We start from the raw sequence: 15963 nt of genomic DNA, 5'->3' as shown, positions 1-15963 counted from the left end.
AGTGAACTTTCTGCATATTCCGTACATCAACAAGCATAAAGGCTGTTTATATATAAGTTGCTGTGGTGATTTCTCCCATAGTTTATTTAAGTTGTCTAGCTCCAGTCTGCAGGGCTTCAAGAAAAGCATAGTTTTAACTTCTACTTATTCCAAGTCAGAAAAATAGGAGAAAAGAATTTAAATGTTAGCTTGGAGACTTGTAGCCAGGAAAGAATTCAAGATTTAATCCAAATTTAGGCAAATAATTAAAACTTTAAAACAATGGACAAAGATAGAATCTAACAACAGGTATGCTAGCATTTTCTTCTGAAATGTAACTTTTCTCTCTCCAGTCCTCCTTTTCTACGAAAGGCAAATCGTAGTAGGTCCAATTTATTTGCAAAATAAACTTTAGTTTTATCACATTTGGCCTGGTTATTTGCATAAAGTACAGCAAAAATAGTGATTGGCCATATATAGGCTCTTTTAAAGTTTGACTTTGTTGGAACTTTTTCATTAGGAATTTCACATTCAACTTTCTAAACCTCTCAAGACTAAGAAGCCAAGCCAAGGATTCACCATGAGACTGTACTTGTAATACCTGTATAAATTGGATACTCTCCTCTGTTGTCAAAGTCCCAAAAATATCCTCAGCCTCCTGGGTCTGCCAGAGAGTGACATTCTTTACTACTGCAAAGTCAGGAACCTTGTAAGGAAACTGTGTAGACAAAGTACCAGGCTAATTTTTCCAATAGACTTTTTATAGGCTCTATAAAGTCCGTTTCAAATACTCAAAGCAGTCTGGTCATTTAAAAAAATATGCCATTCCAGTGAAAGCCTTGGCAAAATAGTCATTGTGTCCAATTGTGTTCTGTTACAAAATAAAGCAGATTCTTATTGAATTTGTACAAATAACTATATTGACATAAGTGAAGAATACTCAGAAATACTTTCCAAATTTTGGAGACATCAGGTTCAGAGAAAGGTTAGTGTTTCAGTTCTCACAAAGGTGTAATTTATCCATTTACTGTAAGCTGTGAACAGCTCAAAAGAAAAAAACAATTTTCTCAACTCCGAAAACAAAACATAAAAAGTATCAGCAATGTTTCAAACCAAAAAAAGTTTATGAAAAAATTATTTTGGCATTCTATCAGTTCAGTCCATGTAATTAACTCTTATTCTGCTTGACATTGGATTAGCAATATTCATGCATTTATTAGCTTTTTTAAAAATTAGAAGTTTTTAACTAGTACAATGGTGTGAGCTCCAAAGTTATCAGAAAACTGTGTTTAAAAGTACTTGTCAGGGCCCTTTATCTGGATTTTTTTTTTTTTTTTTTTTTGAAGAAGCAAATTTTAGGCTGTAGCTAATTATAAGCCACTTTTTGGAAAAGAATCCAAGTAAAACACTGATCATCTGTGAATGACGAAAGACTTAGAAGAGCCATGGTTACTGATGCAGTTGACAAAGAAGTTTCATTATTTCTGTGGCATACAATAATTTAGCAGGATAGCAGTTATTACTAATAACTTATAACAAGGTATATCAACATTTTAGCAACATGATACAATTTTGGGATGCATATTAATACCAGATTTATACAAATACAACTCAAAGAAAATTAAACAACATTTTCTTATTTGATAATTATTTCTGTATGATTTCTTTTTCTTTCTTTCTTTCTTTCTTCCTTCCTTTCTTTTTTTTTTTTTTTTTTTTGAGACAGTCTTGCTCTGTCATCCAGGCTAGAATGCACTGGCATGATTTCAGCTTACTGCAATCTCCACCTCCCAGGTTCAAGCAATTCTCTACCTCAGTCTCCCAAGTAGTTGGGATTACAGGTGTGTGCCACCATGCCCAGCTAATTTTTGTATTTTTTAGTAGAGATGGGGTTTCACCATCTTGGCCAGACTGGTCTTGAACTCCTAACCTCGTGATCCACCCAATTTGGCCTCCCAAAGTGCTGGGATTATAGGTGTGAGCCATTGTGCCCGGCCTCCTGTATGATTTCAATATACCAAATTAGCCTAATATGTTTCTCTTGGACTTCCAGGGTCCTTATTTGGACTTCTAAGGGCTTTAATATCCATAAGTTAGCTTGAGGTTGAAAACATTTAATTTAGAACTTTAAATTAGATTTTGGAAAATTTGTCAAATATCAAAGGTTTAAAACACTTGATCATAATAAGATCACAGGTTACTGTATGATAATAGTTATTCATTTAGCTAAAGTGATAATGCAAAAATTTCAAAAAGCAAAGATGGCTGAATAGGAACAGCTCTGGATTGCAGCTCCCAGCAAAAAAGGAGGGTGAGTGGTCACTGCATTTCTAAATGAATTTTTATTGCCCACAGACCAGGAGATTCCTGGGTGGAAAAGTGCTGCGAGTCTCTAGCTCAGCTGTTTCAGCTGGTGTGGTGGGTCTTTGCACAAAAACTCACACAAATCTGGGCACCATTTCAACTGGCGACTGGAACACCTGGGAGACAGAGTCGCCCATTCAACTGAAAAAAAAAAGAGGGGGGACTGAAACAGGGAGCCAGGTGATCTGGCTTGGCCGATCCCACCCCCACAAAGACCAGCAATCTGAAATGCTCTGGATTGAGAGGGCCACAGCAAGCACAGCTGAACCCGGGACAGTCCAGCTCTGTGGGGGAAGGGCATCCACCATTACTGAGGCAGCCTGCCATTACCGAGGCAGTCTGCCATTACAGAGAGTCCACTATTACAGAGGTAGACTGCTATTACTGAGGCAGTAATAACTATACCCCTATAAACAAAATTGCAAGGAAGTTTACACAGCAGCTGGGCAGAGCCCATGCAGCTCAGCAACACCTCTGCTGGCAGACAGTGACTAGGATACCTCCTTGGTGGGCAGGGGATCCCTGGAAAAAGGCAGCAGCATGACAGAAACTTATAAATAAAGGCCTTCCTTCCCGGGACAGAGCACCTGGGGAAAAAAAGGTGGTTATGAGTTCTGCTGCAGCAGACGTAAATGTACTTGCCCAGTAGCTCTGAATGGAACAATGGAGTTCACAGCTCTGCACTTGAGCTCCTATAAAGAACAGACTGTCTCCTTAAGCAGCACCCTGACCCCCATATAATCGAAGAGTCACCTTGTAAAGGAGAGCTCAGACTGACATCTGGCAGGTATCCTTCTGGGACAAAGATAGCAGAACAAGAAACTGGCAGCAACCCTTACTGTTCTGCAGCCACTGCAGGTAATCCCCAGGCAAGCAGGGTCTGGAGTGGACCTCCAGCAGTACTATAGCAGAGGAGCCTGACTGTTAGAAGGAAAACTAAGAAACAGAAAGAAATAAATTCATCATCAACAAACAGGACATCCACTCAGAGACCCCATCTGAAAGTCACCAACTACAAAAACCACAGGTAAACATATCCACAAAGATGGGAAGAAACGAGCACAAAAAGGATGAAAACACCCAAAACCAGAACATCTCTCCTCCTCCAACAGATTACCACTCCTCACCAGCAAGGGAATAAGGCTGGATGGGGAATAAGTCTGATGAATTGACAGAAACAGGCTTCAGAAGGTAGGTAATAACAAACTTCTCTGAGCTAAAAAACATGTTCTAACCCAATGCAAAGAAACTAAGAACCTTGAAAAAAGGTTAGATGAAATGCTAATAAGAAAAAATGGCTTAGAGAAGAATATAAATGACTTGATGGAGCTGAAAAACACAACACGAGAAATTCTCCAAGTATACACAGGATTAAATAGCTGAAATGACCAAGCAGAAGAAAGAATATCAGGGACTGAAGACCAACTCAATGAAATAAAATGAGAACTCAAGATTAGAGAAAAAAGAGTGAAAAGGAATGAACAAAGCCTCCAAGAAATATGGGATTTTGTGGAAAAAACATAATCTATGTTTGATAGGTGTATCTGAATGTGATGGAGAGAATGAATCCAAGCTGGAAAACACTCTTCAGGATATTATCCAGGAAAAATTCCCCAACCTAGCAAGGCAGGCCAACATTCAAGTCCAAGAAATACAGAGAACACCACAAAGATATTCCTCAAGAAGAGCAACCCCAAGGCACATAATAGTCAGATTCACCAGGGTTGAAATGAAGGAGAAAATGCTAAGGGCAGCCAGAGAGAAAGGTTGGGTTACCCACAAAGGGAAGCCCATCAGACTCACAGTGGGTCTCTTGACAGAAACCCTACAAGCCAGAAGAGAGTGGGGCCAATATTCAACATCCTTAAAGGAAAGAACTTTCAACCTGGAATTTCATATACAGCCAAACTAAGCTTCATAAGTAAAGGAGAAATAAAATCCTTTATGAGCAAGCAATTGCTGAGAGATTTCGTCACCACCAGGCCTGCCTTACAAGAGCTCCTGAAAGAAGCACTAAACATATAAAGGAACAACCAGTACCATCTACTCCAAAAACATACAAAATGGTAAACACCATTGACACAATGAAGAAACTGTCAACTAATGGGCAAAACAACCAGCTATCATCAAAATGGCAGGATCAAATTCACACATAACAATATTAACCTTAAGTGTAAATGGGCTAAATGCCCCAGTCAAAAGACACAAACTGGCAAATTGGATAAAAAGTCAAAACACATCAGTGTGCTGTATTCAGGAAACCTATCTCACATGCAAGGACACACACAGGCTCAAAATAAAGGGATGGAGGAAGATTTACCAAGCAAATGGAGAGCAAAAAAATGCAGGAGTTGCAATCCTAGCCTCTCATAAAGTGGACTTTAAACCAACACAGATCAAAAGAGACAAAGAAGAACATTACATAATGGGAAAAGGGTGAATACAGCAAGAAGAACTAATCATCCTAAATATATACACACCCAACACAGGAGCACCCAGATACATAAAGCAAATTCTTAATGACCTACAAAGAGACTTAGACTCCCACACAATAATAGTGGGAGATTTTAACACTCCACTGTAAATATTAGACAGATCAACCAGAAAGAAAATTAACAAGGATATCCAGGACTTGAACTCGGACCTGGAGCAAGCAAACCTAATAGACATCTACAGAGCTCTCCACCCCAAATCCACAGAATATACATTCTTCTCAGCACCTCATTGCATCTACTCTAAAATTGACCACATAATTGGAAGTAAATCACTCCTCAGCAAATGCAAAAGAATGGAAATCATAACAAATAATCTCTCAGACCGCAGTGCAATCAAGTTAGAACTCAGGATTAAGAAACTAACTCAGAACCGCACAACTTCATGGAAACTGAACAACTGGCACTTGAGTGTTGACTGGCTAAACAATGAAGTGAAGGCAGAAATAAAGATGTTCTTTGAAACCAAGGAGAATGAAGACACAATGTACCAGAATCTCGGATACATTTGAAGCAGTGTATAAAGGGCAATTGATAGCAGTAAGTGCTAACCAGAGAAGCAAGGAAAGATCTAAAATTGACACCCTAACAGCAAAATTGGAAGAGCTAAAGGAGCAAAATAAAAAAACTCAAAACCTAGCAGAAGACAAGAAACAACTAAGATCAGAGCAGAAATGAAGGAGATAGAGACACAAAAAAACCCTTCAAGAAATCAATAAACCCAGGAGCTGGTTTTTGAAAAGATCAACAAAAGAGACCACTAGCCAGATTAATAAAAAAATAGAGAGAGAATAATCAAATAGATGCAATAAAAAACGACAAAGGGGATATCACCACTGATTCCAGAGATAAACAAATTACCATCAGAGATTACTACAAACAAGTCTATGCACACAAACCAGTAAACCTGGAAGAAATGAATAAATTCCTGGACACTTTCACCCTCCCAAGCCTAAACCAGGAAGAAGTCAAAACCCTGAATAGACTAATAACAAGGACTGAAGTTGAGGCAGCAATTAATAGCCTACCAATCAAAAAAAGCCCAGGTCCAGATGGGTTCACAGCCTAATTCTACCAGACATACAAAGAGGAGCTGGTACCACTCCTTCTGAAATGATTCCAAAAATCCCAAAAAAGGGAATCCTTCCCAAATCATTTTATGAGACCAACATCATCCTGATACCAAAACTCGGCAGAGACACAACAACAACAACAAAAAACTTCAGGCCAATATCCATGGTGAACATAGATGCAAAAATCTTCAATAAAATACAAACCAATTGCAATAGCACATCAAAAAGCTTATCCATCACAATCAACTAGGCTTCATCATGGGGATGAAAGGCTGGTTCAACATACATAAGTCTATAAATGTAACCCACCACATAAACAGAACCAAAGAAAAAAAACACATGATTATATCAATAGATGCAGAGAAAACCGTTGATAAAATTCAACAGCCTTTATGCTAAAAACTCTCAATAAACTAGGTATTGACGGAACGTATCTCAAAATAATAAAAGCTATTTATGACAAACCCACACCCAATATCATACTGAATGGGCAAAAACTGGAAGCATTCCCTTTGAATCCTGGCACTAGACAAGGATGCTCTCTCTCACCAGTCCTACTCAAGGACTTCCAAGTATTGGAAGTTCTAGCCAGAGCAATCAGGCAAGAAAAAGAAATAAAGGGGGTTCAATTAGGAAAGGAGGAAGTCAAATTGTCTCTATTTGCAGATGACATGATCGAATATTTAGAAGACCCCATTTTCTCAGCCCAAAATTTCCTGAAACTGATAAGCAACTTTAGCAAAGTCTCAGGATACAAAATCAATGTGTGGAAATCACAAGCGTTCCTATACACCAATAACAGACTTAAAGAGAGCCAAATCAAGAACAAACTCCCATTCACAATTGCTACAAAGAGAATAAAATACCTAGGAATACAACTAACAGAGGATGTAAAGGACCCCTTCAAGGAGAACTACAAACACTGCTCAATGAAATAAGAGAGGACACAAACAGATAGGAAAACATTCCATGCTCATGGTTAGGAAGAATCAGTATTGTGAACATGGCCATACTGCCCAAAGTAATTTATAGATTCAATGCTATCTCCATTAAGCTACCTATGACCCTCTTCACAGACATGGAAAAAACTATCTTAAACTTCATATGGAACCAAAAGAGAACCTGCATAGCCAAGACAATTCTAAGCAAAAAGAGCAAAGCTGGAGGCATCATGCTCCCTGACTTCAAACTATACTACAAGGCTACAGTAATGAAAACAGCATAATAATGGTACCAAAACAGAGATATAGACCAATGGAACAGAACAGAGGCAGCAGAGGCAATGCCACACACCTACAACCATTTGATCTCTAGCAAACCTGACAAAAACAAGCAATGGGGAAAGGATTCCCTGTTTAATAAATAGTGTTGGGAAAACTGGCTAGCCATGTGCAGAAAGCAGAAACTGGACCCCTTTCTGACACCTTACACTAAAATTAACTCCAGATGTATTAAAGACTTAAACCTAAGGCCTAACATCATAAGCATCCTAGAAGAAAACCTAGGCAAAACCATTCAGGACATAGGCATAGGCAAGGACGTCATGAGTAAAACACCAAAAGCATTGGCAACAAAAGCTAAAATAGACAAGTGGTATCTAAGTAAACTTCAGAGCTTCTGTACAGCAAAAGAAACAATTTCTTGAAGGGTTTTTTGTGTCTCTATCTCCTTCATTTCTGCTCTGATCTTAGGAGGAGAGGTGTTCTGGTTTTTGGTGTTTCATCCTTTTTGAGCTGGTTTCTTCCCATCTTTGTGGACTTTTCTACCTATGGTCTTTGTAGTTGGTGACTTTCAGATGGGGCCTCTGAGTGGACGTCCTTTTTGTTGATGTTGAAGTTATACATTTCTGTTTTTTTTTAGTTTTCCTCTAACAGTCATGCCCCTCTGCTGTAGGATTGCTGGAGGTCCACTCCAGACCCTGCTTGCCTGGGGATTACCTGCAGTGGCTGTAGAACAGTAAGGGTTGTTACCAGTTTTTTCTGTTATGTTCATTCCAGAAGGGTACCTGCCACATGTCAACCTGAGCTCTCCTTTATGATGTATCTCTTTGGATATACAGGAGTCAGGGAGCTGCTTGAGGAGACAGTTTGTCCCTTATAGGAGCTCAAGTGCTGAGCCGGGAGCTCTGTTCTTCTGTTCAGAGTTTCTGGGCAGGTACGTTTAAGTCTGCTGCAGCAGAACTCATAAATGTTTTTTTCCCAGGTGCTCTGTCCTGGGAAAGTAGGGCTTATTTATAAGTTCCTAACATGCTGCCTGTTTTCAGAGATGCCCTGCCCAGCAAGGAGGTAGTCTAGTCACAAAACTGTGACCAGCGGAGGCTCTACTGAGCTGCTGTGACCTCTGCCCAGCTGCTGTGTGAACTTCCTTGTGGTTTTGTTTAGAGGTACAGTTAGAACTGCTCGGTAATAGCGGTCTGCCTCAGTAATGGTGGACTGCCTAGGTAATGGCAGAATTCTTCAGTAGAGGAGGATTGCCCTGGTAATGGCAGACTGCCTAGGTAAATATATATAACTATATATTTAATATAACTATTATATAAATATAATATATATGTGTATTATATATTTATACATATAAGTGTATATATTCAACATATATATGTCGTATATTAGCTTTTAATTAAGCTGACTTCTGATCATAGAGCTTTTTAAAACTATATTTTCAGATCTTTTATTATCAGATTTTTGGTGGGAAAAATAACTGATATTCCTGACTTTAAAGTTTTTTTGACAAAGGTAACTTTGCAAGTGACTCAACAACTTAACCAAGGACACATGAGCTATCTCCAAAGACGTGCAAAGCAGTCCTCGCAAGATACAGGTGCACTCAAAGACAGCTCAAAGAAAATAAAGTTTCAGTAGCTGCAAACGGGATTCAAACCACATCTGTCCAACCATATTCTCTAGTATCTCAACTTCTCAGCTGACTTGTGCACACACAAAGGCCTAAAAGCCTCATATGCCCCCACAGATGGAAGGGGGCAGAAAATCAAAAGCTGTCCATGAAAGGGAAAAGAATCAACTACAAATGGGTACCCCAAAAAGCCAAAAGTCACACAAATATCAAACTAAAACCAAAAGGTATTGGTTCCCTGACTGGTAATCAAGCCCAGACCACAGTAGTGAAAGCACAGAATTTTGACTACTGGACTGAAAGATGGAGCAGCTTCATTGTGAATCCTACAGACAGTTTGAGCATATATATGATTTTCACTTTGTTTTATGTCAGATTTTTTTGCTTTTTAACTTTGTCAAGAGAATTTCTAAGGTTAGTCATGACACTATTATGTATCTTTAATTTGTTCTGTCTATAAACACGAAGAAGGCAATTATTTAGAACTAGGCCACCAGGGTTGAGATGACAAAAGCCCACAGTGATGGGACTTTTTAAGACATACTTCCCTGAAAGCTTGACATGTTCAGAACAAAATGTGTGCTGCTTAAACTCTTACATGTCTCATGTCCCAGCCATTTTCAGGTGGGTCACCTTATATGACCTGAAAATCATGCCTCTTAGATGGTGGAGACCAAGAGAGAGTGCTCCCACTTCATCACCAGCCACACTTTCAAGGATATAAAACAAGATGAAAGGGGAATCTCATATGGTGTTTATTTTGGGGGCCCACAATGAAGTTTATATGTTATTCTGATCAGAACCCCAATACTGACCAAGTGTGCAAGGCTGGCTGGAACAATGGGTGTATAAAAGCTTTAGGCCTGTGCTCTACCTCATGAATGGTTTCCTTCTTTATGACATAACACAGAAAGACAAAGAAAGAAAAAGTTGATTTCTGGGACAAAAAGGATCACATAATATGAATACTTAAACCAAAAAGTACACCGGAGTCACTATACCCAAGACTACTCACTCAAATCCTGTTTTTCCATTAATCAAGATTTAGCAGAGCAAAAAGAGGCAAATAGGGATTTTAAACGTCAGCTTGACCAGATTCCATAGAGAGACTAGAAGCTTGGCTGATAAGAAATTCTTATTCTTTCGACAGCTAGTCAGGTCCTGGGTTCCCTTCACTGTGGCTTCTAGAAGAGCAGAGCAGGTTTGGTATACCAAAACTGTAGGAGCCAGCCAAAAACTTCCCCTTTGCCCTCTGAAGGTTCACTGAAAAATCAGCTGATAAAAGGTAGCTTAATAGGAGAAATGGCACATAAATTTATTAACATACACACAAAGGAGAACCACAGAGTGATTATTTCTCATATCATTTCTTCATTTAATCTGCCTTTGTCAGTTGCCTTTTCATCAAGCCTTCAGAGGGCAAAGGGGAAGTTTTTCCTTGGCCTCTACAAAAGGAATTCATTCATTCACTTGTTCATTTAGCAAATATTGATTTTGCGTCCACTTTGTGCCAGACGCTCTTCCAGGTGCTGAGGATATGCAGGGGTGTGAGATTAGTAGGTTTCAGGCATATGAGAAATGAAGCAGGAAGACAAGTTCAGTGGTTATTGTAGAAATTCTGGTGAAAATTGGTAGCTACTAAGCTAGTGGTAGTGGGGTTGGAGAGAAAGTTCACACTGAAGAGATGCTTAGGAAGAAGTTCACAGATTGTGTGTGAGGCATTAAAGAGAGGCCAGAGATCAGGATGACTTCCCGGATTCTGGCTTTGGTGCCTCAGCCTTTAAGATTAGGAATACCAGAAGGGAGCAGACTCAGGAAATGAGGGGACTTTTATTTTTTCCATTTTGGATATTTCATTTGTCACCTGGAGCATCCAAGTAGGGTTATTCAGAGGAGAGTTAAATGTATGGTGTTGGCACTCAGAACAACGTTGCTCGAGTTAGAGATTTGATAGCTGAAGCCACAGGAAGAAATGAGATTACTTAGGAAAAGTGAGACAGAAGAGAAAAGTATCAAATTTAATGGCTGGGTTGAAGAAGAGAAATCTGTTTTCTTTGTTTGCGTAGCACTAAAATGAGAGAAGCCAGCGGAGAATAGAAGGTTAAAGAAGAGCTTAAGAGTACCAAATGTTGGTTAGGGGCCATGGGAAAGCTTGCCTTTTGCCTTCTGAAGTTTTGCTTAAAATCACTGACAAAAGGCAGATTAATAAGAGAAAATACATACAAATTTATTTTGTTAGAGTTGTACATGACACGGGAGCCTTTAGAAAGTGGACCCAAACATGTAGAGGAAACTATCCATTTTTAACATTAGGTTCAACAAAGTATGGGCAATTGTGTAGGAATATGATTGGACAAAAAAGGTGTGATCTAATGCTAAAGACTGAGTGGGAAAACCCAGCAAGGCCTGTCTGTCTAGATTCTTCGTGGCATCTCTGAGCATGGATTTCTTCATTCTGGGTACGGGGCAGGATGCTCTCTGGAATGAGGGTCTTTAGACCTACGATCAGACAAGGTAGGTCAAATAAATTGTTTTATGACTGATTTTTACACAAAAACATTGGGGGAGAGTTAGAATAATACTGTCAGGTTTTATGGCTGGTGTTGGGGAAATGAGGTTCTGGTTTCTATGACCTGCCTTGAGGAAGAAAATTCTAGTTTCTATGGCTAGCCTTGGGAGAATGAGGGGCCAGAGGCAGGAGGACAGAAGGTGAAAGAGAGCTGCTTTTGAGGGCTTCCTATTTGAGTCTTGTTTTTCTGGGACCCTACAGTTTCAGAGATGTGAAATAATAGTAGGATTCTGAAGAGTTCATGAAAGTACAACCTCTCCTGAGATTGAGCACTCTAGATGCTGCAGTGGGTGTATCCTGCCCAAGGCCATTAAACTAATGAATAAACAACCACTTCTGGGAATCTAGTGCCCAGCAATATTCTGATTATAATTTTATTATCCATCTAAATTTGCATATTGGGAGGAAAATAAGAACAATAATAATGGCTAATATTTAGCACTTACTGTGTTCCAAATAATCACGTTATGTGGATTATCTTACTTAATTATCTCATATTGAGGTAGCTTGGCAGGACTTGTTTTCTAAACACTGGTCACAATCTTACTGATCAAAACAGGAGGTATTAAAGAAATTGGCCAAATCAGCTAAAACCAAGATGGCAATGACAGTGATCACTAGTCGCCCTTGCTCTTTGTTATACACTAGTTATAATACATTAGCATGCTGAAAGATACCCACTGGTGCTATAACAGTTTACAAATGCCATGGCAGTGTCGAGAATTTACCTCATATGGTTTAAAACAGGAGGAATCCTTGGTTTTGAGAACTCCTTACCTTTTCTAGAAAATTTATGAATAACCTGCCCCTTATTTAGCATATAATTAAGGAGTAGCTACTCCTTAATTATATGCTAAATATAGTTAGTCAGCAATCCATGAGTGTTACTCTGCCTATGAAATAGCCCATAGATCTGCCTATGAAATAGCCCATAGCTCTACCTATGGAGCAGCCATTTTCCTATACTCTGTTGCTCTTAATAAACTTGATTTGCCTTCACTTTACTCTGTCAGCTCACCTTGATTTCCTTTCTGCATAAAGCCAAGAACCCTCCTGGGCTGAGCCCCAGTTTTGGGATTCACCTGCATCATCTTTCCTGGAGCCTATGAAGGGATTAACAAGCTGAAAGGACCTGTGGGAGACCTTAATCTGGACCCCACACTAACATCAGTTGGCACCATTTGCCCTCCACATGTAGCTGAGTGTCTCCTTTGCTCTCCCTGCTATTTAGGCAATTGTTTATTCTAATGAGGTAGAACACTTTCCTTGTTTGTTTTGCATTTTTTCTTTTATTATTATGAGTGATTCCCCCATTGTGCTGACTTTGGGATGTTGGAGTCATGTTGTTCTGTGTCCCCAGTTGTGTTGGAATTGTCCCCATAGGATGGTGGGTGAGAATCCCACTTTTGAGGAGTTTGGTCTTGGGCCTTTGGGGTTCATTGTTGTCTGCCTCTGGGATGTTCTGGGATGTGTGGCATTTAGTCTGGGGGATTCTCATTGGCTGATGCCAGGATGCTCCAGGTTTTTCAGCATTACTGGTTTTGACTCTCTAAGATCATGGATTAGAGTCCCACTCCAGAGGGATCTATGTATCTTCTCTAGGATTGCTGGTTAGAGTCCCATCCTTGGGGGATCTTGGTTTCTATTATCATTTTTTGTTGTTGTCTTTGTCATCTCACTTTTTCCCCAAACCAAAATGCTTTCTTCCCTTTTTGTGGAATTCAGACTATAAGAATCCTGTCATCTTATTTTCATCTCTCCTTCAATACTTTCTTATTAAAATATCTCTTTTGTTGCATTCCACTTGCTAGTGGATGCAGTTTTCACTCCATTGTCCACTGGTATCTCATAATTCACTTTTGTCATGCCATGCTGACTGTACTTATGCCTTCTTTGCAGGAATTGGTGGTGATTGCCCTACTGACCTTTCTGGAGAGAAAAGGGAGGTAGGCATTTGAAAGAAAAATAACTAGGCTCTTGGTAGATTTAGAAGTTCTGTTACTGGAGATCATTGTTAAATGTGGGGACAATGGCAGACATCTCAAAGGACTTGTTGCTAGGGTGCCAACAACAATTGGATCAAATTCAAAGTAATGGCTTAAAGAGAAAGAGATCCATTTTTTTTTAATGGAAGAAAAACTTTAATTGCTGTTTCTAAAAACATCTATATGAAGTAGAAATTGGTTTGAATAACATTAGTAAAGAATATGTTCTAGAAAGTGGAGGCAAGTGGATGTAAAATTCTGGCAGCCATTTAATAGAACAGACCCAGATGGTTAGGCTGAGGCCAACACCTAATGAGGATGAAAGCCTTGTCCTTGGGGAATTTTGGTTGATACTTGGAGAAATATTACAATGTGCATAAGCCAAGCTGAGTTGCTTTCACAAGTGTTATAAAGTTTCATATGGTAAAAGGTTTTTTCTACATGCATTTCAATTTCACAGCAAGAGTGGCAGAGAATACCTAAACACAGAAGATAGCATTCATGCAAGATATCTAATTCCATGATATAATAATGCATATAAAAATGATTAAACTATCATAAAATCTAAGGCTTTCTGCAACTACACAGTGGTGGTATGGAAAGCATTGCCCATGGCATTGACATCTAGAAAGCATCCACCACCTATGTGTGTTCTCTTTTTGCATTTTTTTCTTCATTCATTCATTCATTCTTTCTTTCTTTCTTTTTTTTTTTTGAGACAGGGTCCCACTCTGTTGCCCAGGCTGGAGTGCAGTAGCACAGTCTTGGCTCACTGCAACCTCTGACTCTCAGGTTCATGCAATTGTCTTGCCGCAGCCTCCTGAGCAGCTGGGATTATAGGTGCTTACCACCACATCTGGGTAATTGTTTTGTATTTTTAGTAGAGATGGGATTTTGCCATGTTGGCCAGGCTGGTCTCGAACTCCTGACCTCAGCTGATCTGCCTGCCTCTGCCTCTCAAAGTGCTGGGATTACAGGCATGAGCCAGCACACCTGGCCTCTTCATTTTTCTTAATGAACTCTGCTGTTGTTGCTGCTTCTTAGCAAAGCTGGTAAAAACAAAATTGTAATCATTGAACATAGCACTCTGTCAATCAAGATGCTTAATACCTTTAGTCTTCTGGGGTGAAGAAAACAGTGTGTGACATTTAGAACTTTGATTAACAAACAAAGTGGTCACAAATTTTCCTGGCTTGAAGACTTCCACAACTTTCCCGATCAGGTCATCATAGGAGTTGACTTAAGTTTGTTTCAAAGCTAACATAAGAAAATTCTAGTTCTGAAGTGATGTGAATAGTGCAATAAGTTCCATCTGATTTCGTTCCATTCATCGAATACCCATAAGGATTGAACATTGTGGCATCAATGACAGAACCTGGTATCAGGTAATGAATTCCACTCTCATGAGTGACATCCTTTGCAGTAACGCCATCTTTCATGTAGAACTGGTCCATAACTGCTGGGTCAAGCTCACTCATCAGAATTTCCAGGGTTTGATTTGGCTGACTCTGGGAAATCCAGAGTACATTAAGTACCAACAGTCAGAATTCAGACATCCTATACAATATGCTGCTCTATTTGGGAAAATTGGATTAAGAAACTCTTTTTCTTCCTGGAAATTCCGGTGTGGGTACCCTTTCAGGGGAGAAGGCTTCATGAAATTCTTACAACAATAAAAGAAGCTTTAAATTGAGTCAAACCCACTGTAATCCCTAGCAAGCTTAAACTGGGGAACCAGTGCTTCCAGTAAGAGGGTGCTACCACATGTCTTCAAAATGAAATGTTTCTTGGAGACAAACATGCTACTCTCACTGAGTACATAAGCTTCTTGCTTGTCCGTTTTTGTCACACTTATGATTGAACATTGCACATCATTTGAAAGTATATCCCACTCAGATCTTGGGATAGTTAGAAGATCCCCTGATCCTTGATTTGCATCCGGGCTCCTGCAGGAGAACCAACCCTCTAGCGGCTTCTCGATCGTTTAAAAAAACTGCACAGCTTCCATCACCATGAGACTAGTGAACAACCAACAACCACAGAAAATCAACTAAATTAAACCTCTTCTCTTGCCACTGTGGCTACGGCTGCTATGGATTGTTCCAGCTGTGTTACTAAAGTTCAGGTTCCTTTCTTTTGCTGTAATTTTATATTAACTTTTTTAAGAAAGACTAATAAAATAGCCAGGCATTGTGGCTCATGCCTGTAATCCCAGCACTTTGGGAGGCCAGGGTGGATGTATCACAAGGTCAGGAGATCAAGACCATGCTGGCCAACATGGTGTAACCCCATCTGTACTAAAAATACAAAAGTTATCTGGGCGTGATGGTGTGTGTATGTAATCCCAGCTACTCTATTTCAACTCCTACAGGATAGTCACATTGCTTTCTTCCTTTTAACAAGTATTTGTTGACTGCCTAATAAAGCCAGACGCTCTCTTAGGTGTTGATGACGTTCCAATGAACAAGACAAAATATTCATCCTCAAGCAGCTTGCACTTCAGTGCAGGAATTATACAAATAGGAAATAGTACAGAATGCAATGTACCAAATGTTTATGTACCCCCAAAATTAATATATTAAAATCATAACCCTCCTACATGATGGTATTAGGGGGCCTTGGGTATTGGGAAGCGATTGGGTCATGAA

At 39.5% G+C, this 15963-nt stretch overlaps 1 pseudogene; it reads right to left on the bottom strand.

Annotated features, from left to right (window-relative positions):
• Positions 1-15225, bottom strand: part of LOC100399388 (S-adenosylmethionine decarboxylase proenzyme pseudogene) — a 33984-nt pseudogene extending 18759 nt beyond the window's left edge.
• Positions 15226-15963: the final 738 nt, after the last annotated feature.

Source organism: Callithrix jacchus, chromosome 2 (genome assembly GCF_049354715.1).
Source record: "Callithrix jacchus isolate 240 chromosome 2, calJac240_pri, whole genome shotgun sequence".
Taxonomy (NCBI): domain Eukaryota; kingdom Metazoa; phylum Chordata; class Mammalia; order Primates; family Cebidae; genus Callithrix; species Callithrix jacchus.
Note: the sequence above shows the minus strand (reverse complement) of the source record. Positions and strands in the feature narration are given on the sequence as shown.